General features: G+C 43.8%; 2 pseudogenes; both read right to left on the bottom strand.

Moving 5' to 3' along the window:
* Positions 1-1,298: 1,298 nt before the first annotated feature.
* On the bottom strand, positions 1,299-2,502 carry LOC109942010 (CBL-interacting protein kinase 14-like; annotated as a pseudogene).
* A 343-nt stretch (positions 2,503-2,845) lies between these two features.
* On the bottom strand, positions 2,846-17,458 carry LOC103645246 (aquaporin SIP1-1-like; annotated as a pseudogene).
* Positions 17,459-17,982: the final 524 nt, after the last annotated feature.

The following is a 17,982-nucleotide window of genomic DNA, read 5'->3' as shown; positions in this document are numbered from 1 at the left end:
TAGGAGGTAAACATATCATTACGATTATGTTGCATCAAGTCGTTGTTGTCTCATTAAATTATTGGTCTTTATTTTTTTCAGTCGGCTTGCTATGCTACTGGGAGATGGACAGATTGATATCCAGTCACCTCCCAAGAATACAACTCCTAAGAAGATGCTAGTGAAGAAGCTCACACCAAGGAAGCTGAAGAAAATGTGATAAGATTGTAATAAGCTGCTGATTTCTGTGTTATCTAAGATTTTAGTAAGCTAGTGTTAGAAGTGAACCTTGTTATGCTATCAGATGAACTATATTTGGATGGATATCGTAGTTATTTTGAACCTTGTTATGCTATCAGATAAATTGTGTTCTTTCTGAAACTGTGTTCATTCAGTTAAGAATGGGAAACTGTGTTCTGAATTTGTTTTCTGAAACTATGTTCATTCAGTTAGTAAGCTGTTCGTTTTTCCCTGCCAGCCATTCGTTTTTTCCCTGCCAGCAGTCGATCGTTTTTTCCCTGCCAGCTGATCTATTCCAGCACCGGGCGGCATGGTGCGTGCTGGAGCTCGCCTGGTGCTCGCCGTGGGAGAGAAGGAGAGGAGGAGCAGAGAGGAGACAGAAAACGCGAGAGCTAGAGAACGAGCGAGAGAAACAGCAAGAGACAGAGAGGAGCTATTTTAGTTTAGGGGTAAAATAGTCCAATCAGTCGATACTTTGTCAAATAATTCCCTAAATGGCATTTTATCTGTAATCTAGTGTTTGAAAATGGCGTAATAACGAAGCGTGTTCTCATAATGGCATTCGAGCGAATTCGTAGTTTGATAATGGCATAAATCCAATTTTCTCAAAAAAGAGAGCATGAAAGCATCTCAAGCTGGGTCATGTACCCTTGATCTGGTCTAACTTCTGAATGTCGTGCTGTAGTAACATGTATGCTCCGCTAGGGTTTCAGTCAGCCTCTCCTCTTTGCACTAAATATTTGTATGCATCATGCATCACTGCATAATGTTGCAAGAGGATAATATGGTTGCATCTACCACACATCAAACTACTAATGTATCTCCTGGAAAGCTCGACCCTTTTTAAGGATCAACAACGTTTGTTTTCATTATTTATGTTGACAGCCATTACAAAACTGTAACAACCTTCAGAACGTAACACAAAAACTCAGCTCCCCATTAATTATAGCTGAACAAAACACTACCTAATGGCTCATATCACCACTAATACAAAAAAGAATGTAGCTGCTAAAAAAAGAATAGAATGTAGAACAGAATCTACGTGAGACATCCGAAGCAACTCCTGCTTCTACTGCAGATCATCCATGCCAGGCCTAGACAACGTCCTTCAACCCTGGCCGAATGCCCTCTTCCAACAGTTTCTGATACTCAAGTAGATCGCCACTGGTTTGTTTCATATGAACGAGATGGCAGGATGGTGTAATCTCAAAGATCTGCGTGTCAAACTGAAGGACACCATTGCTCCCCTGCTTCTTCCCTTGAATCCTGACCATGTTGTTGTCCTTCTTCCTTATCCTAAGTTTTAGTGATTTTGTGATGTCTTCAAGCATTGAGATGATGGCCAACATAGGCTTATCTAAAGTGAACCTTGTCTTCTTCCTACACTCCTTGATAAACATGTTGGAATAAGTCTCGTGGTGAGTGGGAAGGACAACAACAACAGCATCTCGATCTTTTTGACTGCATGACAGCAGCCTTGCTGCAGTGTGGAGGACGTAGGTGTGGAGGACTGCAGCTAGGACAATATCACCTTGTGCTACAGTTTTTGACTGCACTTTAGTATCTAGAGGACATCATCTTGTGCTTTAGTATCTAGAGGACATCACCTTTGTGTGCACCTTGTGCTGCAGTTTTTTTACTGCAATTTAGCATCTAGAGGACAACATCTTATGCTTTAGCATCTAGAGGACAACACCTTTGTTAGTGTAGTGTGTAGTGCAGCCCCTAGGGCTATAAATATGTATCCTCAACCCTTAGATGTGTATGAAATTGTGTAGTGTTTAAGAAAATAAACAAAAAATTGCCCTAACTCGTAGTGTTATCCTCTCGACGAGAGTAAGAGTCTCGTTGCTTACAAAACAGACCAGATAGATCCAACCCTACTGAGAGTGAGATGATCTCAAAAGCATTTAGGTTCGTGGTAGCCAGAGGCTTCATATCTTCGTGAGGAATCTCCTTGCGCCTAGCAGCAAGCACTGGGGAAGCATTTGTGATGGCACCCTCACTAAGAACTTTCTCCTTCACTGCAAGGACCTCCCTATGACCCTTCCGGAACCAGGTTGACTCTTTTATCTCCTGAATCGAAGTCCTCCTTCTACGGTTGGCGTCTAGAATCTTGTACAACAGCTTCTTGAGTTTATGTGAAATCAGGTTGGGGCACCTGAAATCACCATGCTGGATCCTTTGATACATCTCCATCAAGTTTGGGCCCAGGAAAGGGATGTAGCCAACGACAAGAACGAACAAAACGACTCCACAAGACCATATGTCTGATTTTGCACATCATAGTGTAACACTTTGAATTTTGGTATAAAAATTCCTTTTCTCTATATGCAAAATTCAGGGTTACCCTATGTTTCCTTTGCCTTTCTTTTCTTTTCCCTAAATTATAGAGAAATATTTTGCTTTATATGTAAGTGTTAAGCGTAATAAAATAAAAACCCTAAGAGAAAAATGGTTGATGCATTATGCCGAAGCACATGTGCATTTTGTTTGATGAATGAATTTGTTGCACATTCATTTAATTTGAGTCATGCATGAGTTTGAAAAGAAATAGAAAAAGAAAAGAAAAAAGATGTACATCATCAGCTGTAGCTGTTTTATCTGTTGCATCATGGGCCTTTTTTCATTGATTCCTCTTGAGCCTGCTCACTATTTCCATCGGTATCATCTTTGTCAGGTCCTTGTTGCAAGCTCCGGCCATTGGCTGGAACATACATACTGTTAGTGATCAAGAGCCAATGGTACTTTCCCAGTTATAATTATGAATATATTTTAAAAAAGATTAAAAATAAAAACAGAGAGAAGCAAAACTAAACGAGGACAAAAAAACCATCTGGAAATTGTTCAGGTTCGATTAGGACAAAAAGGAATAACTGACAAAAAAAACAAGACAGATAAGAGGAGCGAGTCCATAAGTGTATATTTTATATTTTTAATATCTGTCGTCATTCTATCTCCCCGAGTAAGATATTTACATTAAAGTCTAGTTTGAGAGCCATAAAACCGGATAGGATTAGAGGGACTGGAACCCCCTTCTTATTCAAATTTGAATAAAAAGGGTTCTAGCCCTCAAATCCCCTCTGGTTTTGTGACTTCCAAACTAGCCCTAACATCAATTAGCACAATCGACTACTATACATAATTATGTTTTTACTAGGTATATGCTCGTGCGTTGCTACAGAATCAACATATTTTATTAAGATATATTAAGATTGTGGATGTGATTGCGAATGTGAATATCGACTTACCTACTTACATAGTGGTTGCATTGAATAAATGCAACGACACTGCAAAAATAAACAGGAAAGCAAGTGCTATATTGTTGGTTTAAAACTAAAAATAACATCTAAAAAAAGTGTTCCACAACTCCAAACAAAATAATTGTTGCAACCTAAACATTCAACAACAAACTACTCCTAAATTGTATCATAGATGAACATACCAAGCTACTTCTATTGTTGACAATTTAAAAACAGAGCTAAGTTTCACAATTGTAGAGAAAAGCAAATAGCAATCCAACACAAGGTGAGCATTTTCATGCAGCCAACGATTGACCGATAGCTTCTTCATGTAAACCGTCCCCTTCAAACACCAGTAGATTTGCTGGTGGTCTCACAACTTTTCTTTGTAAATCATCTCGATCAACATTGATATCCAGAGATGAGAGCACCTAGAGGGGGGGGGTGAATAGGTGATCCTGTAACACTTCAAAAACTTAAGCCACAAGACTTGGTTAATTGTTAGCACAATAATTGCCAAGTGGCTAAAGAGGAATCCTCAACAAAACACAATAACCAACAAAGATCAATCACAGAGGGCACGGTGGTTATCCCGTGGTTCGGCCAAGACCAACGCTTGCCTACTCCACGTTGTGGCGTCCCAACGGACGAGGGTTGCAATCAACCCCTCTCAAGCGGTCCAAAGACCCACTTGAATACCACGGTGTTTTGTTTGCTTGACTCAATCCCGTTTGCGAGGAATCTCCACAAATTGGAGCCTCTCGCCCTTACACTTAAAGTTCACAAAGAAGCACGGAGCAAGGGAGGGATTAGCAACACACTCAAGACAAGAAATCACAGCAACACCACACACACAAGTCGCAATGAGAGCTCACAACACAACTCAATGAGTTCACCACTCAACTAGAGCTCTAATCGCTATCGCAAGGAATCAAAGACGCGGAATCGATGTCTTGGTGCTTAGGAATGCTTAGGAGATGCTTGGTGTACTCCTCCATGCGCCTAGGGGTCCCTTTATAGCCCCAAGGCAGCTAGGAGCCGTTGAGAGCAATCTAGGAAGGCTGATCTTGCCTTCTGTCGACTGGCGCACCAGACAGTCCGGTGCACACCGGACACTGTCCGGTGCCCGATTTCCTTCCATAAATGGCACAGTCGACCGTTGGTAGCCAGAGAGCCGTTGGCGCACCGGACATGTCCAGTGCACACCGGACAGACCGGTGCCCCCTTCTAGCCGTTGGCTCGGCCACGTGTCCCGTGCAGATCGCGCGACCGACCGTTGGCCCTGCCGACCGTTGGCTCACCGGACAGTCCGGTGCACACCGGACAGTCCGGTGAATTATAGCCGTACGTCGACGATGAATTCCCGAGAGCGACGAGTTCGCCTGTGAATGGCCCACCGGACAGTCCGGTGCACCACCGGACAGTCCGGTGAATTATAGTCGTACACCGCCGTCGAAGTCCCGAGAGCAGCCACTTTGCCCAAGCCAGCCTGGCGCACCGGACACTGTCCGGTGCACCACCGGACAGTCCGGTGCACCCAGACTGAGCAGATTCTTGACTGCTCGAGCCAAGACATTTCCAATTGGATTTTTCCTGTTTCCAGCACTTAGACACAATACATTAGTCTCTAAAACAATGTACTAAGTCTGAGAAACATACCTTTATCCTTGATTTGTACTTTGTCCACCATTTTACAATTAGGCACCTGTGTTGGGCACTAAATCACCAAAATACTTAGAAATGGCCCAAAGGCACATTTCCCTTTCAATCTCCCCCTTTTTGGTGATTTATGCCAACACAACATAAAGCAAGTAGAACAAGTACAAAATCAATTCAACTAAGAACTCAAAACTGTTTTGATTCAAATTTGACATATATGGATCACTCTATGCCACCACTTGGTTTGTTTTTGCAAATCAAACTCAAATTCCTATCTCTAAGTCAAATCCACTTGTAGAGACATAAAGAGAGGTTTTCCAAAGAAATTTGATCAAGGATTTCAAAAACTCCCCCTTTTCCCATAATCAACACTTCTCCCCACAAGAGGCCAACTTTTGACATAAGAGACAATAAAAGAGTTTTGACAAACCAAAAGCTCTAATCTACTATTTTCAAAATTTCTCAAGTGGTAGCTGATCCATCTATTGCTTTGGCCTTTATTTTCTCCCCCTTTGGCATCAAGCACCAAAACGGGATCAATCTTGGCCCTTTAACCCCATTGCCTCACCAAAATCTTCAAATAAGAACACAAAGGCAATAAGAGTATAAAGATGAACTTGGAAAAGTTACTCTTTTCATCGGAGTGCAGTGGAAGTCTTGCATGGTCCAAGTCCACCTTTTCCCTTTCAATTCTCCTTGGAGACTAAAACAACCAAACTCAAGTACATGGTTAGTCTCAAAGGGTCAAGTTGTAGCACAGCTCCCCCTAAATATGTGCATCACTTGCAAACAGGACTTGTGAGGTCCAGGGAGTGTTTGTACAACTTGAGCACAACAATAAGCAACAACATGCAGAATGAACATGATCAAAGGCATAAACACATGTATGCTACATTTCAATCCAAGTTCCGCGAATCTAAGATATTGAGCTCACTACGCAGCCTGCAAAAGGTCTTCTCATCTAGAGGCTTGGTAAAGATATCGGCTAGCTGGTTCTCAATGCTAACATGAAACACTTCGATATCCCCCTTTTGCTGGTGGTCTCTCAAAAAGTGATGCCGGATGTCAATGTGCTTTGTGCGACTGTGCTCAACAGGATTTTCCGCTATTCGGATAGCACTCTCATTATCACATAGGAGTGGGACTTTGCTCAGATTGTAGCCAAAGTCCCGGAGGGTTTGCCTCATCCAAAGTAGTTGCGCGCAACACTGTCCTGCGGCAACGTACTCGACCTCAGCGGTGGATAGGGCAACGAAAGTTTGTTTCTTAGAATTCCATGACACCAGGGACCTTCCTAAGAATTGGCACGTCCCCGATGTACTCTTCCTATCGACCTTACATCCAGCATAGTCGGAATCCGAGTACCCAATCAAGTCAAAGTTAGACCCCTTTGGATACCAGATCCCGAAGCAAGGCGTAGCGACTAAATATCTAAGAATTTGCTTCACAGCCACTAAGTGACACTCCTTAGGATCGGATTGAAATCTAGCACACATGCATATGCTAAGCATAATATCTGGTCTACTAGCACATAAATAAAGCAAAGAACCTATCATGGACCGGTATGCTTTTTGATCAACGGACTTACCACCTTTGTTGAGGTCGGTGTGTCCGTCGGTTCCCATCGGCGTCTTTGCGGGCTTGGCGTCCTTCATCCCAAACCTCTTTAGCAAATCTTGCGTGTACTTCGTTTGGGAGATAAAGGTGCCGTCCTTGAGTTGCTTCACTTGGAACCCAAGGAAGTAGTTCAACTCGCCCATCATCGACATCTCGAATTTCTGCGTCATCACCCTGCTAAACTCTTCACACGACTTTTGATTAGTAGAACCAAATATTATGTCATCGACATAAATTTGGCACACAAAAAGATCACCATCGCAAGTCTTAGTAAAAAGAGTTGGATCAGCTTTCCCAACCTTGAAAGCATTAGCAATTAAAAAGTCTCTAAGGCATTCATACCATGCTCTTGGGGCTTGCTTAAGTCCATAGAGCGCCTTAGAGAGCTTACACACGTGGTCAGGGTACCGTTCATCCTCGAAGCCAGGGGGTTGCTCTACGTACACCTCCTCCTTGATCGGCCCGTTGAGGAAAGCGCTCTTCACATCCATTTGGTACAACCTGAAAGAATGGTGAGCGGCATATGCTAGCAAGATACGAATTGATTCTAGCCTAGCCACAGGAGCAAAAGTCTCCTCAAAGTCCAAACCTGCGACTTGGGCATAACCTTTTGCCACAAGCCGAGCCTTGTTCCTTGTCACCACCCCGTGCTCGTCCTGTTTGTTGCGGAACACCCACTTGGTTCCCACAACATTTTGCTTGGGGCGAGGCACCAGTGTCCAAACTTCATTGCGCTTGAAATTGTTGAGTTCCTCCTGCATGGCCAACACCCAGTCCGGATCTAGCAAGGCCTCTTCTACCCTGAAAGGCTCAATAGAAGAGACAAAAGAGTAATGCTCACAAAAATTAACTAATCTTGAGCGAGTAGTTACTCCCTTGCTAATATCGCCCAATATTTGGTCGACGGGATGATCCCTTTGGATCGTCGCTCGAACTTGGGTAGGAGGTGCCTGAGGTGCTTCTCCCTCTTCAACTTGAACATCTTGTGCTCCCCCTTGATCATGCGCCTCCACTTGAGGTACATGTTCGTCATCTTGGGTTGGGGGATGCACCATAGTTGAGGAAGACGGTTGATATTGCACCAAATGTTCCTGAGGCCGTACATCTCCAATCGCCATGGTGCGTATCGCGGCCGTTGGAACGTCTTCTTCATCTACATCATCAAGATCAACAACTTGCTCTCTTGGAGAGCCATTAGTCTCATCAAATACAACGTTGCTAGAGACTTCAACCAAACCCGATGATTTGTTGAAGACCCTATACGCCTTTGTATTTGAGTCATAACCTAATAAAAACCCTTCTACAGCTTTGGGAGCAAATTTGGAATTCCTACCCTTCTTCACTAGAATGCAGCATTTACTCCCAAATACATGAAAGTACGATACATTGGGTTTGTTACCGGTTAGCAGCTCATATGAAGTCTTCTTGAGGAGGCGGTGAAGGTAGACCCTGTTGATGGCGTGGCAAGCCGTGTTCACGGCTTCCGACCAAAAGCACTCGGGGGTCTTGAACTCTCCAAGCATAGTCCTCGCCATATCAATGAGCGTCCTGTTCTTCCTCTCTACCACACCATTTTGCTGAGGTGTGTAGGGAGCGGAGAACTCGTGCTTGATCCCCTCCTCCTCAAGGAACTCCTCCACTTGAAGATTCTTGAATTCGGACCCGTTGTCGCTCCTTATCTTCTTCACTTTGAGCTCAAACTCATTTTGAGCTCTCCTGAGGAAGCGCTTGAGGGTCCCTTGGGTTTCAGACTTATCCTGCAAAAAGAACACCCAAGTGAAGCGGGAAAAGTCATCAACAATAACTAGACCATACTTACTCCCTCCTATGCTCAGATAGGCGACAGGTCCGAAGAGGTCCATATGCAGCAGCTCCAGAGGTCTTGAAGTGGTCATCACATTCTTGCTGTGATGTGCTCTTCCCACCTGTTTCCCTGCTTGACAAGCTGCACAAGGTCTATCTTTTTCGAAATGAACATTGGTTAGACCTATCACGTGTTCTCCCTTTAGAAGCTTGTGGAGGTTCTTCATCCCCACATGTGCTAAGCGGCGATGCCACAACCAGCCCATGCAAGTCTTAGCCATTAAACATGCATCTAGACCGGCCTCTTCTTTTGCAAAATCAACTAAGTAAAGTTTGCCGTCTAGTACACCCTTAAAAGCTAGTGAACCATCACATCTTCTAAAGACAGACACATCTATATTTGTAAATAAACAATTATATCCCATATTACATAATTGACTGACAGATAGTAAATTATATCCAAGAGACTCAACTAAAAACACATTAGAGATAGAGTGCTCATTTGATATTGCAATCTTGCCTAAACCTTTCACCTTGCCTTGGTTCCCATCACCGAATATGATTGAATCTTGGGAATCCTTATTCTTGACGTAGGAGGTGAACATCTTCTCCCCCGTCATATGGTTTGTGCATCCGCTGTCGATAATCCAGCTTGAGCCCCCGGATGCATAAACCTGCAAGGCAAATTTAGGCTTGGGTCTTAGGTACCCAACTCTTGTTGGGTCCTACAAGGTTAGTCACAATTTCCTTAGGGACCCAAATGCAAGTTTTATCACCCTTGCATTTTGCCCCTAATTTCCTAGCAACTATCTTCCTATCCTTTCTACAAATAGCAAAGGAAGCATTCAAAGCATGATAAATTGTAGAGGGACCATTCATAACTTTCCTAGAAGCATGAACAAAATTTTTTCTAGGCACATGATGAACATTTTTCCTAGGCATATCTCTACCATGCATATAGGAAGAACTAGGAGCAAACATAGCATACGAGTCATGTGAATCAAAAGCATTGCAACTCCTATGAGACTGTCTTCTATCGTTGTACATAAAAGCATGGTTCTTTTTAGTGCTACTTGCCATAGGGGCCTTCCCTTTCTCCTTGGTGGAGATGGGAGCCTTATGGCTTGTTAAGTCCTTGGCTTCCCTCTTGAAGCCAAGTCCATCCTTAATTGAGGGGTGTCTACCAATCGTGTAGGCATCCCTTGCAAATTTTAGCTTATCGAAATCACTTTTGCTAGTCTTAAGTTGGGCATTAAGACTAGCTACTTCATCATTCAATCTCGAGATTGAAACTAGGTGTCCACTACAGGCATCAATATCAAAATCCTTACACCTAGTGCAAATCATAACGTGTTCTACACAAGAATTAGATTTATTTGCTAATTTAGCATTTAAATCATTGTTAACACCTTGTAAAGTAGAAATGGTTTCATGACAAGTAGATAGTTCATAAGAAAGCATTTCATTTCTTTTAACTTCTAAGGCATAGGATTTTTGTGCCTCTACAAATTTATCATGTTCATCATACAACAAATCCTCTTGCTTTTCTAAAAGCCTATCCTTTTCATTCAAGGCATCAATCAATTCATTGATTTTATCAATTTTATTACTATCTAGGCCTTTAAATAGACATGAATAATCTATTTCATCTTCATCACTAGATTCGTCCTCACTTGAAGAAGCATAAGTAGAGTCTCGAGTACATACCTTCTTCTCCCTTGCCATAAGGCATGTGTGACGCTCATTGGGGAAGAGGGATGACTTGTTGAAGGCGGTGGCGGCGAGTCCTTCATTGTCAAAGTCGGACGAGGAGCAGTCCGAATCCCACTCCTTGCCAAGATGAGCCTCGCCCTTTGCCTTCTTATAATTCTTCTTCTTCCCCTCTTGTTCCCTTGGTCTTGATCACTATCATTGTCGGGACAGTTAGCAATAAAATGACCAAGCTTACCGCATTTGAAGCATGAGCGCTTCCCCTTGGCTTTGGTCTTGCTTGGCTGTCCCTTGCGACCTTTAAGCGTCGTCTTGAATCTTTTGATGATGAGGGCCATCTCTTCATCATTAAGTCCGACTGCCTCAATTTGTGCCACCTTACTAGGTAGCGCCTCCTTGCTTCTTGTTGCCTTGAGAGCAAGGGGTTGCGGCTCGTTGATCGGACCATTCAAGGCGTCGTCCATGTACCTCGCCTCCTTGATCATCATCCGCCCGCTAACGAATTTTCCAAGGACTTCTTCGGGCGACATTTTGGTGTACCTGGGATTCTCACGAATATTATTTACCAAATGAGGATCAAGAACGGTAAAGGACCTTAGCATCAGTCGGACGACGTCGTGGTCCATCCATCGCGTGCTTCCGTAGCTCTTTATTTTGTTGATAAGGGTCTTGAGCCGGTTGTATGTTTGTGTCGGCTCCTCGCCCCTTATCATCGCGAACCGTCCAAGCTCGCCCTCCACCAACTCCATCTTGGTGAGCAAGGTGACGTCGTTCCCCTCATGAGAAATCTTGAGGGTGTCCCAGATCTGCTTGGCGTTATCCAAGACGCTCACTTTGTGGTATTCATCCCTGCACAATGAAGCTAGAAGAACAGTAGTAGCTTGTGCATTCTTATGAATTTGTTCATTAATGAACATGGGACTATCCGAACTATCAAAGTGGATTCCACTCTCTACAATCTCCCATATACTAGGATGGAGAGAGAATAGGTGACTACGCATTTTGTGGCTCCAAAATCCGTAGTCCTCCCCATCAAAGTGTGGAGGCTTGCCGAGAGGAATGGAGAGCAAATGTGAATTTGAACTTTGCGGAATACGAGGGTAGTCAAAAGAAAAGTTCAAATTAACCGGTTTCCTTCTCTCGTAGTCGTTGTGGTCATCGTCCTTTTGGGAAGAAGTAGATTCATCGCTGTCGTCGTAGTAGACGATCTCCTTGATGCGCCTCGTCTTCTTCTTCTTCCCTTCCTTCCGTCTATGGCCCGAGCCGGAGTCGGTAGGCTTGTCGTCCTTCGGCTCGTTGATGAAGGATTCCTTCTCTTTGTCGTTGATCACGATTCCCTTCCCCTTAGGATCCATCTCTTCGGGCGGTTAGTCCCTTTGTGAAGAGAACGGCTCCGATACCAATTGAGAGCACCTAGAGGGGGGGTGAATAGGTGATCCTGTAACACTTCAAAAACTTAAGCCACAAGACTTGGTTAATTGTTAGCACAATAATTGCCAAGTGGCTAAAGAGGAATCCTCAACAAAACACAATAACCAACAAAGATCAATCACAGAGATGGCACGGTGGTTATCCCGTGGTTCGGCCAAGACCAACGCTTGCCTACTCCACGTTGTGGCGTCCCAACGGACGAGGGTTACAATCAACCCCTCTCAAGCGGTCCAAAGACCCACTTGAATACCACGGTGTTTTGTTTGCTTGACTCAATCTCGTTTGCGAGGAATCTCCACAAATTGGAGCCTCTCGCCCTTACACTTAAAGTTCACAAAGAAGCACGGAGCAAGGGAGGGATTAGCAACGCACTCAAGACAAGAAATCACAGCAACACCACGCACACAAGTCGCAATGAGAGCTCACAACACAACTCAATGAGTTCACCACTCAACTAGAGCTCTAATCGCTATCGCAAGGAATCAAAGGCGCGGAATCGATGTCTTGGTGCTTAGGAATGCTTAGGAGATGCTTGGTGTACTCCTCCATGCGCCCAGGGGTCCCTTTTATAGCCCTAAGGCAGTTAGGAGCCGTTGAGAGCAATCTAGGAAGGCTGATCTTGCCTTCTGTCGACTGGCGCACCGGACAGTCCGGTGCACACCGGACACTGTCCGGTGCCCGATTTCCTTCCATAAATGGCACAGTCGACCGTTGGTAGCCAGAGAGCCGTTGGCGCACCGGACATGTCCGGTGCACCACCGGACAGACCGGTGCCCCCTTCTAGCCGTTGGCTCGGCCACGTGTCCCGCGCAGATCGCGCGGCCGACCGTTGGCCCTGCCGACCGTTGGCTCACCGGACAGTCCGGTGCACACCGGACAGTCCGGTGAATTATAGCCGTACGTCGACGATGAATTCCCGAGAGCGACGAGTTCGCCTGTGAACGGCCCACCGGACAGTCCGGTGCACCACCGGACAGTCCGGTGAATTATAGCCGTACACCGCCGTCGAAGTCCCGAGAGCAGCCACTTTGCCCAAGCCAGCCTGGCGCACAGGACATTGTCCGGTGCACCACCGGACAGTCCGGTGCACCCAGACTGAGCAGATTCTTGGCTGCTCGAGCCAAGACATTTCCAATTGGATTTTTCCTGTTTCCAGCACTTAGACACAATACATTAGTCTCTAAAACAATGTACTAAGTCTGAGAAACATACCTTTATCCTTGATTTGTACTTTGTCCACCATTTTACAATTAGGCACCTGTGTTAGGCACTAAATCACCAAAATACTTAGAAATGGCCCAAAGGCACATTTCCCTTTCAAGAGATGTCCTTGTTTCCAATGGTACATTTAAACAGGGTTAGAAAAATGTATCAGTTACCTACATAAGAATTTCCATAGCCTTGATGCTGCCAAGGCCTTAGAGGCACATGCATTGGTACAAAACATTTTTCTGTTGGAAAACAAAGATTATCAAGTGAGAAACATCTAGAATGTACTGAAACCACCAAACATTTTGAATAAGAATGCAGTCATGGCAAAGGGGACTATATTTTGAAGCCTTTCATATTCATGTTTGGTTCACATCATCGTAAACATTAACTTCCCCTTGCCCACTTTCAGGTTTGGAGGCTACAAGCAGCTTTGGGAGAACAATATGAAATCACCAAGTGTACCAAACAGGGATATGATGACATTGTAAACCAGTTTAATTCTCAAAGTATTAACATTAGAATCAGGGTTACACTGCCTAAGGTCCTTTCGTTGATAGATTGGACCTAAATGGTTCCTTTTGTGTAAAGGGCATATGAAGTGAATATCCTTCAAATCTAAAAAATAAGAATGTAGTCACAGTAAAGGGGACTACATTTGAAGCCTTTCATATTCCTGTTTGGTCCTTTTTAGGCATTTTTCTAACCACCTCTGGTGGATTACATTTGATGATTTCAGATTGTTTTATATACTTGAATGCATAAATTGAATTATTTGAAAGTTGAATGCCATGCCATGCAGTGAAATGGTGACGAGACAAGTAGAGAGTTTAGTGAGTGAGGAGACAACAACATCACCTTCCTGATGACCAGCAAATGCTAAAGCAACTGAGATCCTTTCGTCCTTGGACTCCACAACTACAAGAGAGGGTACACGAGCCATATAAATTAACTAAGATTTAGTAAGTCCAGATCTAAAAACAAGAAAGATATAACCCTTTGGTTAGATTAATTATACTGGTCAGCTCATGTGAACGTTCTATTCATGAATGATGAAAAAATAGCAACCATATTATCACATATAAGCAGGCAATATGCTTTTGGAGGTAAGAAGATCAAGGCTAACTGTTCAATGGTGCCACAAAATTTTCATTCAGAATAGGACACTCTACATTGCAAAGCACAAATCATCCATTCATATTAGTCTGTGTTTATTTTCAGCAGCAACAAAGTGAGCACAAAAAACAAGGCTAATAAAAATTAGCTAGAGGCATTAGATTATATACCAAGGTTGATGGACCAAAGCCTATTTCACTGCTATCAGTCTCACCAAAATCTACACTAAATATGATATTGCTTTGGAAAATCTGAAATAACTGCATACTCAAGTCAATTAAAAGAGTACAGGCACATGTTATTCCAATAATTTTTGGTAGATAACTATGAATTGTGTCGGACATCATGTTTGGTAGGAGTGTCAGGTTCACTTATGTTGTTTCTATGCGTTGAAACATCAAAAACCAAGAAGTCTTATCTATCAAGACAATATTTCTCTATTTTACCGACAAATTTTGATATTACATTTTCTCTTATCAATTCCAATAATTTTTACTTCTACATATAATTTTGCTCCTTCAGTCTGTTCACCATTTAATGCAGCCAGGTAATCTGTAATTGTGTATGTACAACAACACAATATGAACATACTTAGTAAGTATGCAGAGAGAATTAGTTTTTTTGGCTTGTGGTACAAGAACAATGGAGATATTTACTTCTCTTAGTTTCTTCCTCATAGACATTTTTTCTTCTCTTTCTTACATGATACATAGTATAAACAGAAGATAAATGAAATTGGATATGCCAGATTTATAAACTTATTGAAATATGTCGACTTATGTTCATGGTTAGTATTATTATAAAGGTTTGGATATGTTTGAACAACTATCCCATATAAAAATGTTTACCTATGTGATATAAAGAAAATCATATCAATGCACGGGCACCTAACTATATGAAACATACTTTTGCTTGCCTGTATTATTGGAGTTTCCAACTATGATCAATCGTCTGCTGCTTATTGAGTATGATGTCCACACCTGCAAGTGACTCCACGTCTCCGCCAGTTCCAGAGCACCAACAATACCTACAGTGTTGTCAAGTTCGGCACCAAGAAGGTACTTGTTCCCTTCGCATGCAACTGCTTGTATTGCTTCTTGATTTGTAATCTGTAATGGCTGATCTGAGAGTAGGGTACATTCATACTTCAAATTTCTTGATATGTCTCCTAGGCCTATTTGATTTGACAGCTTACATGCTAGGATGTATGGGCTGCATTAGGCCTATAACACCATAGCTAACACATACACTGATACATAGAGCAGTCATAACGCAATTAAAGTCTAACACTTCATTGCAGAGCACTTAGGGATAAACTGATTTAACTGGATAAGACTCTTAAAACATGTTTGTTCCATGCTTATCACCTTAACCTTTGGGCATATTTGGATATGGAAGGTATATACTCTTTAGATTTTCTGAATTTTGGATAATAACTGGTAAATCCCCCTGTGAATTTTGGATAATAACTAGTAAAGCCCACCTGTGAATAAATATCAAACTGTATCAAAATATCATCAATACACTAATAAAGAAATTCTACAACTGTATCAAAAGAAAGATGCTCACTTCTGTCACGAAGTCGCAAGGAACTGTCTCAAATTGAATTAGTGTATCTAGAGATACTACTAATTCATACAGACAAAAAGTAATGGTGAGACTGGGAGCAGGAGCTAAGATCATATGAGTCCTTTGTTTATCCCCATTCTGATACATGTAGTTATTGGGCTGAATTTTGCCGATTTCAGATCACATAACAGAATTGTGTCAATTTGATAATAGATTCCGTGTGACAACAGAGATAACTTAACACCCCTCGGTTCATGTAAAAAATGGCTATACTTTTAGAATGTGATGACTGATAACAGATTACTGAACATACTATATCAATATCAATAAAGAAACAAGAGCAAAGGACGTAACTATTTGAAAACGGGATCCTTGCGAAACTTACCTAGAAAAGAAAATACAGGCAATGATCATTAGATAGTGGTTGAGATGACTTAATTATTTGATGCAGATCAGTGTCCATGAGCTCATAAACCAAGTAAACGTCCTTGAAGCTCCTTCTATGCGCAGCGTGCTGAGTCGAGTACAGCGGCGGATCGATCGGGCTAAGAACCGAACGCACGCAAAGCAGAGGAGCCAGGAAGGGGAACCCCAACATAGTTAAAATATAACTACAACTGATGGGTAGTGGTAAAAAATAAAAAGATGCTGCGAACTACCAAGTTCGTACCAATATTTGTGGCAGTATGTTTTCTTAACAAAGACTTCTCTGGTAAGTGCTATAGTACATGGAAACTTTGCAACCTGACACTGAGTTTTGGCCATGACATCCCCATCAGTATGTATGATCTTTTATTCCTAACTCTCCCAAGCCCATTATAGTTTTTGGATATTAAATTTTAGGAATGGTACTTGTACTTCTGAAGCTGTAGGGGGTCCATGGTGCAATATCACACATGAAAAACAGTTGACTGGTAATGAAATTAGTAGTAAGAAGTAGATGGTGTCTAGAAACTACCCGTGGACTTTGAAGCAAACTGAAAGCATGGAGAATTTGAGTGTCTTGATTGGTACAAACCAGGATTATACAATGTATAGGTATGCTTCCCGGCGCAAAGAACGAAACCACAAGGAAACCAAACATGAAGGTAACCAACACAGGAGCATTTCAGATGCATATGATGCACATATTGTGCACATATATGATGCACATGATTGGTACATTTTAGATGCATATGATGCATATATTGAAGCAAAGGAAAGGCAAGATACTGACATTAGCTGGGTTCATAGACGGTCCTTTGTACTCTGCTCCTGCGAGGATGACGGAGACGATGGAGGTTGAGAGCAGCAAGGCCTTAAGGATGATGTTGCTAGGACCCTTTATGATGACCCAGAGCATGGTCAGGGTGATGACGAAGGTGAGCATCCCTTCGGCTAGAGCACCGGTGTGGGGATCCACCTTGAGTGAGGGGCCCGCGAGCGTGTGCTTATACTGCGCCTGCATCAGCTCCGAGATGGCCAGGGCATCACCCACAACACCGACGGCCTAACAAAGATGCTGCCTTAGAATTCGATTGATTCCACTGAATACATGAGGGCCAGAGGATAAGGGAAAGCCCATCGTTACTTACCTGCGCCGAGAAGCGGAGCGCAATAGAGAAGAGGGAAGGGCTATCGAGTCCGGCGGCATAGGAGACGACAAAGTCGGTGGGGTTGAAGCTAGCGCCCCCGAGCACACCGCAGAGGAGGTCGAAGGTGAAGAGGAGCACCGAGAGGAGGGACGTGGTGACGAGAAGCGCATAGTGGCTAGCGCCCTCCTGTGCCTCCTGGTACGACGTGACGACTGCCGTGGAGACACCGAGCGCGGAGGCTCACAACACCCATAAGAACGTCACCATGGCGTCTGCGACCGTCGCACAAACTGTCGCTCCCATCGCCATCCGCACCTGCGCTGGCGTCGGCCTTGTACCTGCCTCGTTTGGGGCTCGATCGGAAATAGAAGGCTGGATTGGGGTTTTGACAACAACAATTCGAGCTCAACGATGCGGCGCTCCCAGTGGCCACGCTCGTGGAGGAGTTTGTTGATCTCATCGTTGAGGTCGCGGAGGCGGTGCTCGTCGAGACCCTCGTTCTGGATCTCGGCGACCTTGGCGCCGATCTCGCGGAGGATCTCAGAGCGCCAGCGCTCGGCGTCGGTGAGATCGCGGCACTCGGAGAAGGAGGTCGAAGGTGAAGAGGAGCACCGAGAGGAGGGACGTGGTGACGAGAAGCGCATAGTGGCTAGCGCCCTCCTACGCCCCTGGTACGACGTGATAGCTGCTGTGGAGACACCAAGCACGGAGGCTCATAGCACCCATAAGAACGTCACCATGGCGTCTGCGACCGCTGCGCGAACCGTCGCTCCCATCGCCATCCGCACCTGCGCTGGCATCGGCCTTCTACCTGCCTTGTTTGGGGCTCGATC

This window comes from Zea mays, chromosome 1, assembly GCF_902167145.1.
Source record: "Zea mays cultivar B73 chromosome 1, Zm-B73-REFERENCE-NAM-5.0, whole genome shotgun sequence".
In the NCBI taxonomy this organism is placed as follows: Eukaryota; Viridiplantae; Streptophyta; class Magnoliopsida; order Poales; family Poaceae; genus Zea; species Zea mays.
Note: the sequence above shows the minus strand (reverse complement) of the source record. Positions and strands in the feature narration are given on the sequence as shown.